This window comes from Triticum dicoccoides, chromosome 7B, assembly GCF_002162155.2.
Source record: "Triticum dicoccoides isolate Atlit2015 ecotype Zavitan chromosome 7B, WEW_v2.0, whole genome shotgun sequence".
NCBI classification, from domain to species: Eukaryota; Viridiplantae; Streptophyta; class Magnoliopsida; order Poales; family Poaceae; genus Triticum; species Triticum dicoccoides.
The window spans coordinates 170,830,535-170,842,767 of NC_041393.1; positions in this window are offsets into that span (position 1 = coordinate 170,830,535).

A 12,233-nucleotide genomic window follows, 5' to 3' on the forward strand; every position below is an offset into this window, starting at 1 on the left:
GGTTTATGTAATGCACCTGCTACCTTTCAAAGATGCATGATGGCTATATTTTCTGATTTTTGTGAAAAGATTTGTGAGGTATTCATGGATGACTTCTCCGTCTATGGATCCTCTTTTGATGATTGTTTGAGCAACCTTGATCGAGTTTTGCAGAGATGTGAAGACACTAGTCTCGTCCTGAATTGGGAAAAATGTCACTTTATGGTTAATGAAGGCATAGTCTTGGGGCACAAGATCTCCAAGAGAGGTATTGAAGATGATAAAGCCAAAGTTGATGCTATTGAAAAGATGCCATGTCCCAAGGACATAAAAGGTATAAGAAGTTTCCTTGGTCACGCCAGTTTTTATAGGAGGTTCATTAAGGGTTTTCTAAAATCTCTAGGCCTGTGACTAATTTATTGCAAAAAGATATTCCTTTTGTCTTTGATGATGATTGTGTAGAATCATTTGAAGTACTTACGAAAGCTTTGATCACCGCACCTATTGTTCAGCCACCTGATTGGAATTTACCTTTTGAAATTATGTGCGATGCTAGTGATTATGCTGTAGGTGCTATTTTAGGGCAAAGAGTCGATAAGAAATTGAATGTTATCCAGTATGCTAGTAAGACTCTTGATACTGCCCAGAGAAATTACGCTACTACTGAAAAAGAGTTCTTAGCAGTTGTGTTTGCATGCGATAAGTTTAGACCTTATATTGTTGATTCCAAAGTTACTTTCACACTGATCATGCTGCTATTAAATATCTTATGGAAAAGAAAGATGCTAAGCCTAGACTCATTAGATGGGTTCTCCTGCTCCAAGAAATTTACTTGCATATTATTGATAGAAAGGAAGCTGAGAACCCCGTTGCAGATAACTTGTCTAGGTTAGAGAATGTTCTTGATGACCCACTGCCTATTAATGATAGCTTTCCTGATGAACAATTAGTGGTCGTCAATGCTTCTCGTACTGCTCCTTGGTACGCTGATTATGCTAATTACATTGTTGCTAAATATATACCGCCTAGTTTCACATACCAGCAAAAGAAAAAGTTCTTTTATGATTTAAGACATTACTTCTGGGATGATCCACACCTTTATAAAGAAGGAGTGGATGGTGTTATTAGACGTTGTGTGCCTGAGCATGAACAGGAACAGATTCTACGTAAGTGTCACTCTGAATCTTATGGAGGGCACCACGCTGGAGATAGAATTGCACACAAGGTACTACAATCTGGTTTTATTGGCCTACTCTCTTCAAAGATGCTCATAAGTTTGTCTTGTCTTGTGATGAATGTCAAAGAATAGGTAACATTAGTAGACGTCAAGAAATGCCTATGAATTATTCTCTTGTTATTGAACCGTTTGATGTTTGGGGCTTTGATTATATGGGACCTTTTCCTGCCTCTAATGGTTATACACATATTTTAGTTGCTGTTGATTACATTACTAAGTGGGTAGAAGCTATTCCAACTAGTAGTGCTGATCATAACACTTCTATTAAAATGCTTAAAGAAGTTATTTTTCCGAGGTTTGGAGTCCCTAGATATCTTATGACTGATGGTGGTTCACATTTTATTCATGGTGCTTTCCGTAAGATGCTCGCTAAGTATGATGTCAATCATAGTATAGCATCTCCTTATCATCCGCAGTCTAGTGGTCAAGTAGAGTTGAGCAATAGAGAGCTCAAACTAATTTTGCAAAAGACTGTGAATGATCTAGAAAGAATTGGTCCAAAAAACTTGATGATGCATTTTGGGCCTATAGAACTACATACAAAAATCATATGGGTATGTCTCCTTATAAGATGGTTTATGGAAAAGCGTGTCATTTACCTCTTGAACTTGAACATAAGGCATACTGGGCTATTAAAGAGCTCAACTATGACTTCAAACTTGCCGGTGAGAAGAGGTTATTTGATATTAGCTCACTTGATGAATGGAGAACCCAAGCGTATGAGAATGCCAATCTATTCAAAGAAAAAGTCAAACGCTGACATGATAAGAGGATGCAAAAGCGTGAGTTTAACGTAGGAGATTATGTGTTATTATTCAACTCTCGTTTAAGATTTTTTGCAGGAAAACTTCTCTCAAAATGGGAAGGTCCCTACATTATCGAGGAGGTCTATCGTTTTGGTGCTATAAAAATCAACAACTTCGAAGGCACAAATCCGAGGGTGGTAAATGGTCAAAGAATTAAACATTATATTTCAGGTAATCCTATCAATGTTGAAACTAATATTACTGAAACCATAACCCCTGAGGAATACATAAGGGACACTTTCCAGAATATTCCAGACTCCGAAAAGGTATAGGTATGTGGTACGGTAAGTAAGCCGACTCCAAAACAACTTTAATGGCAATTTTTATCAGTTTTGGATTATTTAAGAATTTTAGGAAGAAAGAAGTAGTCTGAAAGGGACACGAGGCTTCCACGAGAGTGGAGGGCGCGCCCCACTTAGGGCGCGCCCCCCCTGTCTCGTGGGCACCTCGTGTGCCTCCCGGACTCCGTTTTCTTGTATGTTATGTATTTTGGTCGGTAAAAATTCATTATATATACTCCCGAAGGTTTTGACCACCGTATCACGCAAATATCCTCTGTTTTCGTTTTGATCTGTTCCTGTTGCAGAATAAAGCAAGATGTCTTCTCAGGAGTCAGTTGGGGAGAGCCGGGTGTCTCACCCAACGCCAGGTCTAGGAGCAAATAGCGATGCCTATCACTTTGGACCATCAACGGAGGATGAGATGGAGGCTGATTTGAAAAGGATAGATGCCATGGAGGAAGATCAAGAAGTTACCTCTCGTCTCCGAGCATAATTTACTATGGGGGAACTACCTAACCTGGCTGTCCCTACTTCGGTCATCCCTTCCAACTCTAGATTTCTTTCTTATGAAAATATGAAAAAGAGTTTCACTTGTTCTCCAGAAGCTATGCAGCATCCTTGGGTAAAAGGAGCTTTGGCCGTTACGGGCAAGCTCCATAAAGAAATTATGGACCTCAAATAATAAGTCAATAAGCTCGAGGAGGAGAACCGTATCCTGAAGGGCATCATCGCCAAGAAGATCATAACACCAACTGTGAAGAAGGAGAAATAATCACATGGGTATGGGCACTCCCCTTGGCAACTGCCAATCTTGGGGGAGGTGCCCCGGTATCGTATCACCATCACACTCCTATCTTTACCGCTTTATTTAGTTCGGTCCTTTTAGTAGTATATTGATCTAGTAGTTTGAAGTTTTGATATCGAGTAGTCTCGAGTTTTGCTTTGTGTTCTCTTTATGTAATTGAGTCCGTGTGCTATAATAATAAAGATTAGTGTTGAGTCAAGGGCTTTGCTATGTTGCTATGATCTTGAGAAAGTAGAAAGAATAAAAGAGTTCATATTGATCTTATGGATAGTGAAAACTTCACACATAGAAAGTATGAGGCATAAAAATTGTTGAGAGTTGATGAACGTAGCCTTGGTCATCGTTGCAATTAATAGGAAGTGACAAGGAAAGAGGGGTTCACATATAAATATATTATCTTGGACATCTTTTATGATTGTGAAGCACTTGTTAAGTATGACATGCTAAAAGAGTTGATGTTGGACAAGGAAGACAACGTAATAGTTTATGTTTTCCGACATCTCAGTTAAAGTATATTGTCGTTGACCTTCCAAACATGTTGAGCTTGCCTTTCCCCCTCATGCTAGCCAAATTCCTTACACCAAGTAGAGATACTACTTGTGCTTCCAAATATCCTTAAACCCAGTTTTGCGATGAGAGTCCACCATACCTACCTATGGATTGAGTAAGATCCTTCAAGTAAGTTGTCATCGGTGCAAGCAATAAAAAAATGCTCTCTAAATATGTATGAATTATTAGTGCAGAGAAAATAAGCTTTGTACGAACTTGTTGTGGAAGTAATAAAAGTGACGGACTACATAATAAAGGTCCACATACAAGGGGCAATATAAAGTGACGTTCTTTTGCATTAAGATTTTTGTGCATCACAATAAGCCCCTATCTTTCTCAGTGTCCGGCTGAAACTCTATAACCACAAGTACTGCGTGAGTGTTTGCAATTATAAGAGACTACGAGATAGTTGAGTATGTGAGCTTGCGTGAGTGTTAGCAATTATAGCAATTTTTGACTCTTTCTGATGTTATAATAAATTGCAATTACTTCAATGACTGAGATTATAGTTTGTTAGTTCCCAATGAAGTTTTTGAACCATACTTGACATTGTGAATTGCTTGTTACTCGAGCATAGGAAATCATATGACAAAATCTATATATGTTGTTGTTATTAGAATGATCATGATGCCCTCATGTCCGTATTTTATTTTTATCGACACCTCTATCTCTAAACATGTGGACATATTTTTCGATTTTGGCTTCCGCTTGAGGACAAGCGAGGTCTAAGCTTGGGGGAGTTGATACGTCCATTTGCATCATGCTTTCATATCAATATTTATTGCATTATGGGCTGTTATTACACATTATATCTCAATACTTATGGCTATTGTCTCTTATTTTACAAGGTTTACCATGAAGAGGGGGAATGCCGACAGCTAGAATTCTGGCTGGAAAAGAAGCAAACGTTGGAAACCTATTCTGCACAGCTCCAAAAGTCTTGAAACTCCACGAAACAACCTTTTGGAATTAATAAGAATTTCTGAGTGAAAGAAATAGGTCAGGGGGACCACACCCTGTCCAGGAGACAGGGGGCGCCCCCCTATAGGGCGCGCCCTCCTATCTCCTGGGCCCCCTGGTTGGCCTCCGGCATCCATCTTCTGCTATATCATCAGTTTTACCCTGGAAAAAATTGTGGGCAAGCTTACGAGACGAAACTCCGCCGCCACGAGGCGGAACCTTGGCGGAATCAATCTAGGGCTCCGGCGGAGCTGTTCTGCCGGGGACACTTCCCTCCGGGAGGGGGAAATCATCACCAACGTCATCACCAACGATTCTCTCATCGGGAGGGGTCAATCTCCATCAACATCTTCACCAGCACCATCTCCTCTCAAAACCCTAGTTCATCTCTTGTATCCAATCTTGTATCAAAATCACAAATTGGTACCTATGGGTTGCTAGTAGTGTTGATTACTCCTTGTAGTTGATGCTAATTGGTTTACTTGGTGGAAGATCATATGTTCAGATCCTTTATGCATATTATTACTCCTCTGATTATGAATATGAATATGCTTTGTGAGTAGTTACGTTTGTTCCTGAGGACATGGGTGAAGTGTTGCTATTAGTAGTCATGTGAATTTGGTATTCGTTCGATATTTTGATGATATGTGTGTTGTCTTTTCCTCTAGTGGTGTCATGTGAACGTCGACTACATGACACTTCACCATTATTTGGGCCTAGAGGAAGGCATGGGGAAGTAATAAGTAGATGATGGGTTGCTAGAGTGACAGAAGCTTAAACCCTAGTTTATGCGTTGCTTCGTTAGGGGCTGATATGGATCCATATGTTTAATGTTGTGGTTAGGTTTACCTTAATACTTCTTATTATAGTTGCGGATGCTTGCAATAGGGGTTAATCATAAGTGGGATGCTTGTCCAAGTTAGGGCAGTATCCAAGTACCGGTCCACCCACATATCAAATTATCAAAGTACCAAATGCGAATCTTATGAACGTGATGAAACCTAGCTTGATGATAATTCCCAATGTTTCCTCGGGAGCTCCTTCCTCATTATTAGAAATTGTCCAGGCTTATCCTTTGCTACATAAAGGATTGGGCCACCTTGCTGCACTTTATTTACTTTATTTACTTGTTGCTCGTTACTATTTATATTATCACAAAACTATCTATTACCTACTATTTCAGTGCTTGCATAGAAAACCTTACCGAAAACCGCTTATCATTTCCTTCTGCTCCTCGTTGGGTTTGACACTCTTACTTATTGAAAGGACTACGATTTACCCCCTACACTTGTGGGTCATTAGTGGCAATCGGGGTGGTTCTACATCACCGAGTCGCGCGACGCCAACTGGGCGGTCGCCCCCGAATTCCGATCCGGAATTCCCATGCGGCTCACCTCCTGGGAAAAGAAGGGCCTGGCCTGAGGTGAACCTGCAGAGCTGACAGGACTTCAAAACTGCATCAAAAGTATGATGGACAAGAAGATCAAGCTTGTCAACGTGATCTAGGCCATGCTCGTCCGCCGAATTCTCCCGTGCCAAAGACGGACATTTAAGCTGTGGGAGTTCGTTCCGGCCGAACACTAGACACTTCAAGAGCTTTACGGCACGACACACAAGGACGCATGGAAGGTGATGTTCAAGGCCTCCTAAATACCTCCTCCCACATCCGAGGACTGCGTACTTCACGCCACGCGGCTCCCCCATCCGGTGAGTTTTCTGACCATCATTAGATGTAGCTTTCTCTACATACTCATGGGAGGTTTTTAAGTCATCATGTGTATTTAATCAGGAGTACATGGTGACGGCGAAGCGGATAGACTGTTCGGCTCCACTGTCAGAAGGTCCAGCAACCGCTCTCCTGGCGGAGATGCTAGTCCCGGCGCCTTACGAGGTGCCAGAGAAGAAGGCCGAGAAGAAGGCCCCGGGGACCAGGAAGGGTCTCCGACGTAAGGTCGTACCGGACGCCTCGTCCGAAGACGATGAGGCACACTCCTCCCATGAAGGGGAGGAGGAAAAGCAAAGGGCCGCCCCATCCAGGGAGACCGAAGGGCCTAAGAGGGCGGCCCAGGGGACCAGGAAGGGCCCTCGGTGCAAGGCCGTTATAGGCTCATCGTCCGAGGACGACGAGGCAGATTCCTCCCGCGGAGGCGGGGGAAAACACGAGGAAATTCTGCCTCCCCGCACTAGGAAGGAGAAGAAAAGGAAAGGTGCTCAGCAGGGGGAGGCTAGGACGTCGAAGAAGGGAAAGGCGTCCCTTCCGGATCACTCCACCACAACCGCCTACATCGAGGAGGAGTGGCTGCCCAGGGGCAAGCCCCTAGTAAGATTGTAAGTATCCGCACTCCGTTGTACTTTAGTGCGACTCATCTTATAATTTGTTATAACGCCGAACACGTATATGCAGTCCGGCCAGGGTCCATCCCGAGGTATCCTCTTCGGATGGGTCTTTTAGCGATTCAGTGATGAATTCGCTCCCGACGGCCACTTCCCCTCGGCCTGCGGATGACACGGAGGTGTTGTCCCAAAGGGTCCCAGAGCAGGGGGAGGTGGCTCTGGAGACGCCCCAAGGCGAAATTCCAGACGCCGGACATATGGGGCGTAAGATCCTTGCAGATTGTGCCGACGAGAGCCGCAGCAAGTTGGGCTCCCAGCCGGACACTGTACCGGAACCTCCGAAGGTTCTGGATTCGGGTGGGCAGCCCCTCGCTAAGGAGGGCGAGCTGATGACTTTCGTTGTGCCAGAGGTGCCGGATAGTCTGCTGGAAGTGCTTCGTGGCGCTTCCATGGATGAAGAACACCGTACTCTTATGAGTGTGGTGATTCAGAAGGTTCAGTCCGCCAAAAGCGGATTGACCGAAGCCTGTACCAGCTCCTGACAGGCTTTGAGGTAAGTAATCAAAAGTGTGGGAAATTATCACCCAATAGACAGTAGCCCCTGATACTCTGTTTGGTGTTCGGAAAGAAAAAGCCAAACGGAGGGTCAACTCTAAACCGCAGGAGTCTAACAGTATGTGTCTATGTGAATAAGCAGGCGGTGCTGCTTGCCGCTGCTGCCCGTACAGCAAAGGCCATCGGACTCAAACGGGACCTGGAGCAGGCCGAAGGGGAGCTCAGCCTCACGAAGAGGCAGCTCGAAGAGAACAAAGGTGAGTGATACCCCGTTCACATATCACATAGAGTAAGAAAAATTGGTGATGCTAACAAAAAGCGTTGTGATTTTGTAATAGGGGCCACGACCGAAGTGGAGGCCCTGAAGAAAGCGCTGTCCGAGGCTGAAAACAAGGCGGCCATGGAGTGTGTTGAGCGTGAAAAGCAAGATGCTAGGGTGGGAGAGGTACAGCAAGAGCTCCAGGAGCTCGGCAAGAAGTCCGAGTCCTTGGAGCGTGACTTCAAGACGAAGGAGTCTGAGCTTGTGAAGGCCCTTTTGAGCACGAAAGACGCCAAGGCCGAAGCCCATAAAGCCCAGCAGGAAATCCAGGCGGCCAAGAAGATAGCGGCGGGTAAGGCATTCATTATGCAAAGCAAGCATGTGGAGGAGACATTTCTTTTACTTACCCGAATTCAGAGCTCTCCAGGGGCATTCGCAGATCTGCCACGCAGCATATCGGATTCTGCAGAGTTCTATTGTGCCGAAGAGGGGAGCTCATCGGAGAAGCTGTTCTGGTCCCAGTATGCTGGGGCCGAACACCCAGTGCCTCTGAGTGACCAATTGAAGCAATTGGTTGAACTCCATAGGGCGGCCGAAGTGGCCATGAAGGATTTCATAGTCCGGATGTGGCCTGGTGAGCCCCTGCCTGCCAGCTACTTCGGCCTTATCAAGCGGATGGTAAATGCCTGCCCACGGCTTGAAGTTATCAAGCGATCCGTTTGCATTGAGGGTGCCCGCCGGGCCTTTGCCCGTGTGAAGATGCATTGGGCCAAGCTGGATGCAGAGAAGCTGGTGAAGGAAGGACCACCGGAGGGCAAGGCGCATCGCTACTCCAAGAAATATTATGATGGCGTGATGAAAGGTGCTCGTCTCGTGGCCGATGAATGTACCAAGGACACAATCTTTGAGTGAATGTACTCGTGTCATCTTTGTAATATGAAAAATGAACTTGTTTGTGCTATATAGCATTTTATTGATCTAAAATATTACCTTCTGTGCGGCTATTTATAAAATTCTGAAAGTAGGCCAGTCGTCGGCTTCCGCCCCCATGTAACTAGTACTGGGGTGTTCGTGGAAAACCCAAAACACTCTTTTATCCAAATTTTTGGTCCTTGAAGGAGGTGCTTGGCACAACGAACAAGGCAATCGGACTATGCGGCTTTATAACTCTCACTTAGCCATAGAAGTCTACAATTTTAAATTGCGGCGAAGCCCCAAGAATTCGGAAAGCCGAATTGGGGCGCTATATACGCCTAAATCGGACGAGGCCCGACTCTTCGCCTAAAGCAGAAAAAATCTTTAAGGATTTTAAGACCTCTCAAACAGCAACCAGCTCTCGCCGCATCATGCCAGTCAGTTTTCGGCTTTCTCTACTGAGGTGCTCGTCCGGAAGAACCGGGACACAATCGCAGTAGTTCTCCCTGCGCTACCTTAGCTGATATATGACGGAACGTAAGGTACCAAAACAAGGAAGCCGAGCAAACCCAACTATTGACCCAAGACATGATTCAGAGTTGATGCATATAGTGCTATAAGTTTGGGGTGCCGCACTGTTGAAAGTGTTCGGACTTATCTTGCCGTATTAGGGGGGCGTCATGAGAAGCCCCTGGCAAACTAATCGTACCGAAGTGTACGAATTCAATATTAAATAAACATTTTTAGGAAAAATGTGAAGATAGGAATAATACGCTGACGCTATATATTATCTCCCATTTGTAAATAATACGTCCAAGCGTATCTTTACAATTAATGCGTTTGAGCCGAAGTAAAGAGGACTATTTGACATGTCCTATCCAAGGGTGGGCCGCATGTAGGTATATAAAACAGGTATAGTGATCATTAACAGATACCACCTGGGTATTCCTTTTGTGTGCAAAGCCTTTTGCCTCCTTGGTTTTCCCTCTTGTGATGAGTCCGATGATCCAGCTCTCTGAAGAGGCTGCCCGAAAGTAGGGTCCCGAAAGAAAAAAAGGGGTTATTAAAGTATGTTGCGGCTGAACCGCACTGTTGACCGCATCACCATTGCGCCTCCACCTATGCCCATGGTATTTTGAGTGCGTAATTGTGTGCGCGCGGCACAAATGCTGCCTGAATTGGGTTGGGGCGGAGGCCGGACTGCTAGTCGCGCTCTTGGCGTGCCTGGCGATCCTGTTGCAGGGTGCTCCGGACTCGCTTAACGGTGTTCAGGGTTGTTGTCGCCGGATTGGTGGTTTGCCGGAGAAGGCTGCTTTGTACTTCTGCCGCGAGGGCTGCAGTATGCTCTTCTATATGGAGAGAGCGGTCCTTGTTTCCATTGACTGTTATAACCCCGCGAGGTCTTGGCATCTTGAGCTTGAGGTATGCATAGTGTGGTACTGCATTGAATCGAGCGAATGCGGTTCGTCCGAGCAGTGCATGATAGCCACTACAGAAAGGGACGATGTCAAAGATTAACTCCTCGCTTCGGAAGTTATCCGGGGATCCAAAGACCACTTCCAGTGTTATTGAGCCTGTACAACGGGCCTCTACTCCTGGAATTACACCTTTAAAGGTGGTTTTGGTGGGCTTGATTCTTGAGGGATCGATGCCATTTTGCGCACTGTGTCCTGATAAAGCAGGTTCAGGCTACTGCCACCGTCCATAAGGACTCACGTAAGGTGGAATCCGCCGATGATTGGGTCGAGGACCAATGCGGCTGAATCGCTGTGACGGATGCTGGTAGGGTGATCCCTACGATCGAAAGTGATCGGACAGGCTGACCATGGGTTGAACTTTGGGGCGACTGGCTCCATCGCATAGATGTCCCGTAGTGCTCGTTTTCATTCCCGTTTGGGAATGTGGGTGGCATAGATCATATTAACCGTTTTCACCTGGGGAGGAAATTTCTTCTGTCCCCCCGTGTTCGGACGTCGGGGCTCCTCGTCATCGTCGCTATGCAGCCCCTTGTCCTTGTTTTCGGCGTTTATTTTGCCGGCTTGTTTGAACACCCAGCAATCTCTGTTAGTGTGGTTTGCTGGCTTATCCGGGGTGCCGTGAATTTGGCACGAGCGATCAAGTATACGGTCCAGACTGGACGGTCCCTGATTGTTTCTTTTGAACGGCTTTTTCCGCTGATCGGATTTTGAGCCACTGAATCCGGCGTTGACTGTCGTGTCTTCAGTGTTGTCACCATTGTTTCGACGCTTATGTCTGTTGCGCCGTGGCTTGCCGTTATTGTCGCGGATATCTGAAGTTCCGGAGTTTATTGGTGTGGTGCTACTGCGAGCCAACCAGGTGTCCTCGCCCGCGCAAAAGCGGGTCATGAGAGTCGCGAGGGCCGCCATGGACTTTGGTTTTTCCTGGCCGAGGTGTCGGGCGAGCCACTCGTCGCGGATATTATGCTTAAAGGCCGCCAGGGCTTTGGCGTCCGGACAGTCGACAATTTGGTTCTTTTTAGTTAGGAACCGAGTCCAGAATTTCCTGGCTGACTCTCCGGGCTGTTGGGTAATGTGACTCAAGTCATCAGCATCCGATGGTCGCACATACGTGCCCTGGAAGTTGTCGAGGAACGCGTCCTCCAGGTTGTCCCAACTGCCGATGGAATTTGTCGGTAGGCTATTTAGCCAGTGTCGGGCCGGTCCTTTGAGTTTAAGGGAAAGATACTTGATGGCATGTAGATCGTCACCGCGGGCCATGTGAATGTGGATAAGGAAATCCTCGATTCATACTGCGGGGTCTGTTGTGCCATCGTATGATTCGATGTTTACGGGTTTAAACCCTTTTGGGAATTCGTGATCCATCACTTTGTTGTTGTCGTGGCCTTCTCCCTCGCTCGCGGGAGGTCTCTGTACTTCTCTCACTCACAAAGACTGAAGAAGAAAGGAGGAACAAGAAGGTGCAGTGGACACAGTGGTGGTTTTCCCAGCGCTCGAACGCCCGCCGCACGAACGGCAAATTTTTCTCCTGCAGCACGAACTGCACCCACAGCTGAACCAGTACACAGGAGGGAGTCTTATACGCGTGCGCGCACGTACGACGCCGTGCTCCACTCTCCAACGGCCACGACCCGCAAGCTCAGCGCGTGCGCCCATGACACGCACGAACGCGTCCTACGCGGCCGGCTGCAACCCATCGCTACGCAACCTCCCGCTACCCTCGTCAACTGACTCACACACGCACACACACTTGCCACTGGCTGCACGCAGCCACGGACTCACGTCCAGCACACTCACCGCGCACGCACGCACTAGACGGACTAAGCCAGACACTAGTCAGACTAACTATGCCCAGTACATGGTCGTGGCTTATTTGCCCAACACGCTCCCCCTAAGCCACGGCTTAGAGGAGTCCGCCATCCTCGATGCCGACGTCCGCCAACATTGCCTGCTCCGCCGCCGCGCCCTCCGCAGCTTGGGGCATTCCCTCTTGAAGTGGTCGCGCTCGCCGCAGCCGTAGCAGCGACCATGCCGGTTGCCGCTGTTGCCCGACGCCATGCTCCGGCCGTCGTCGT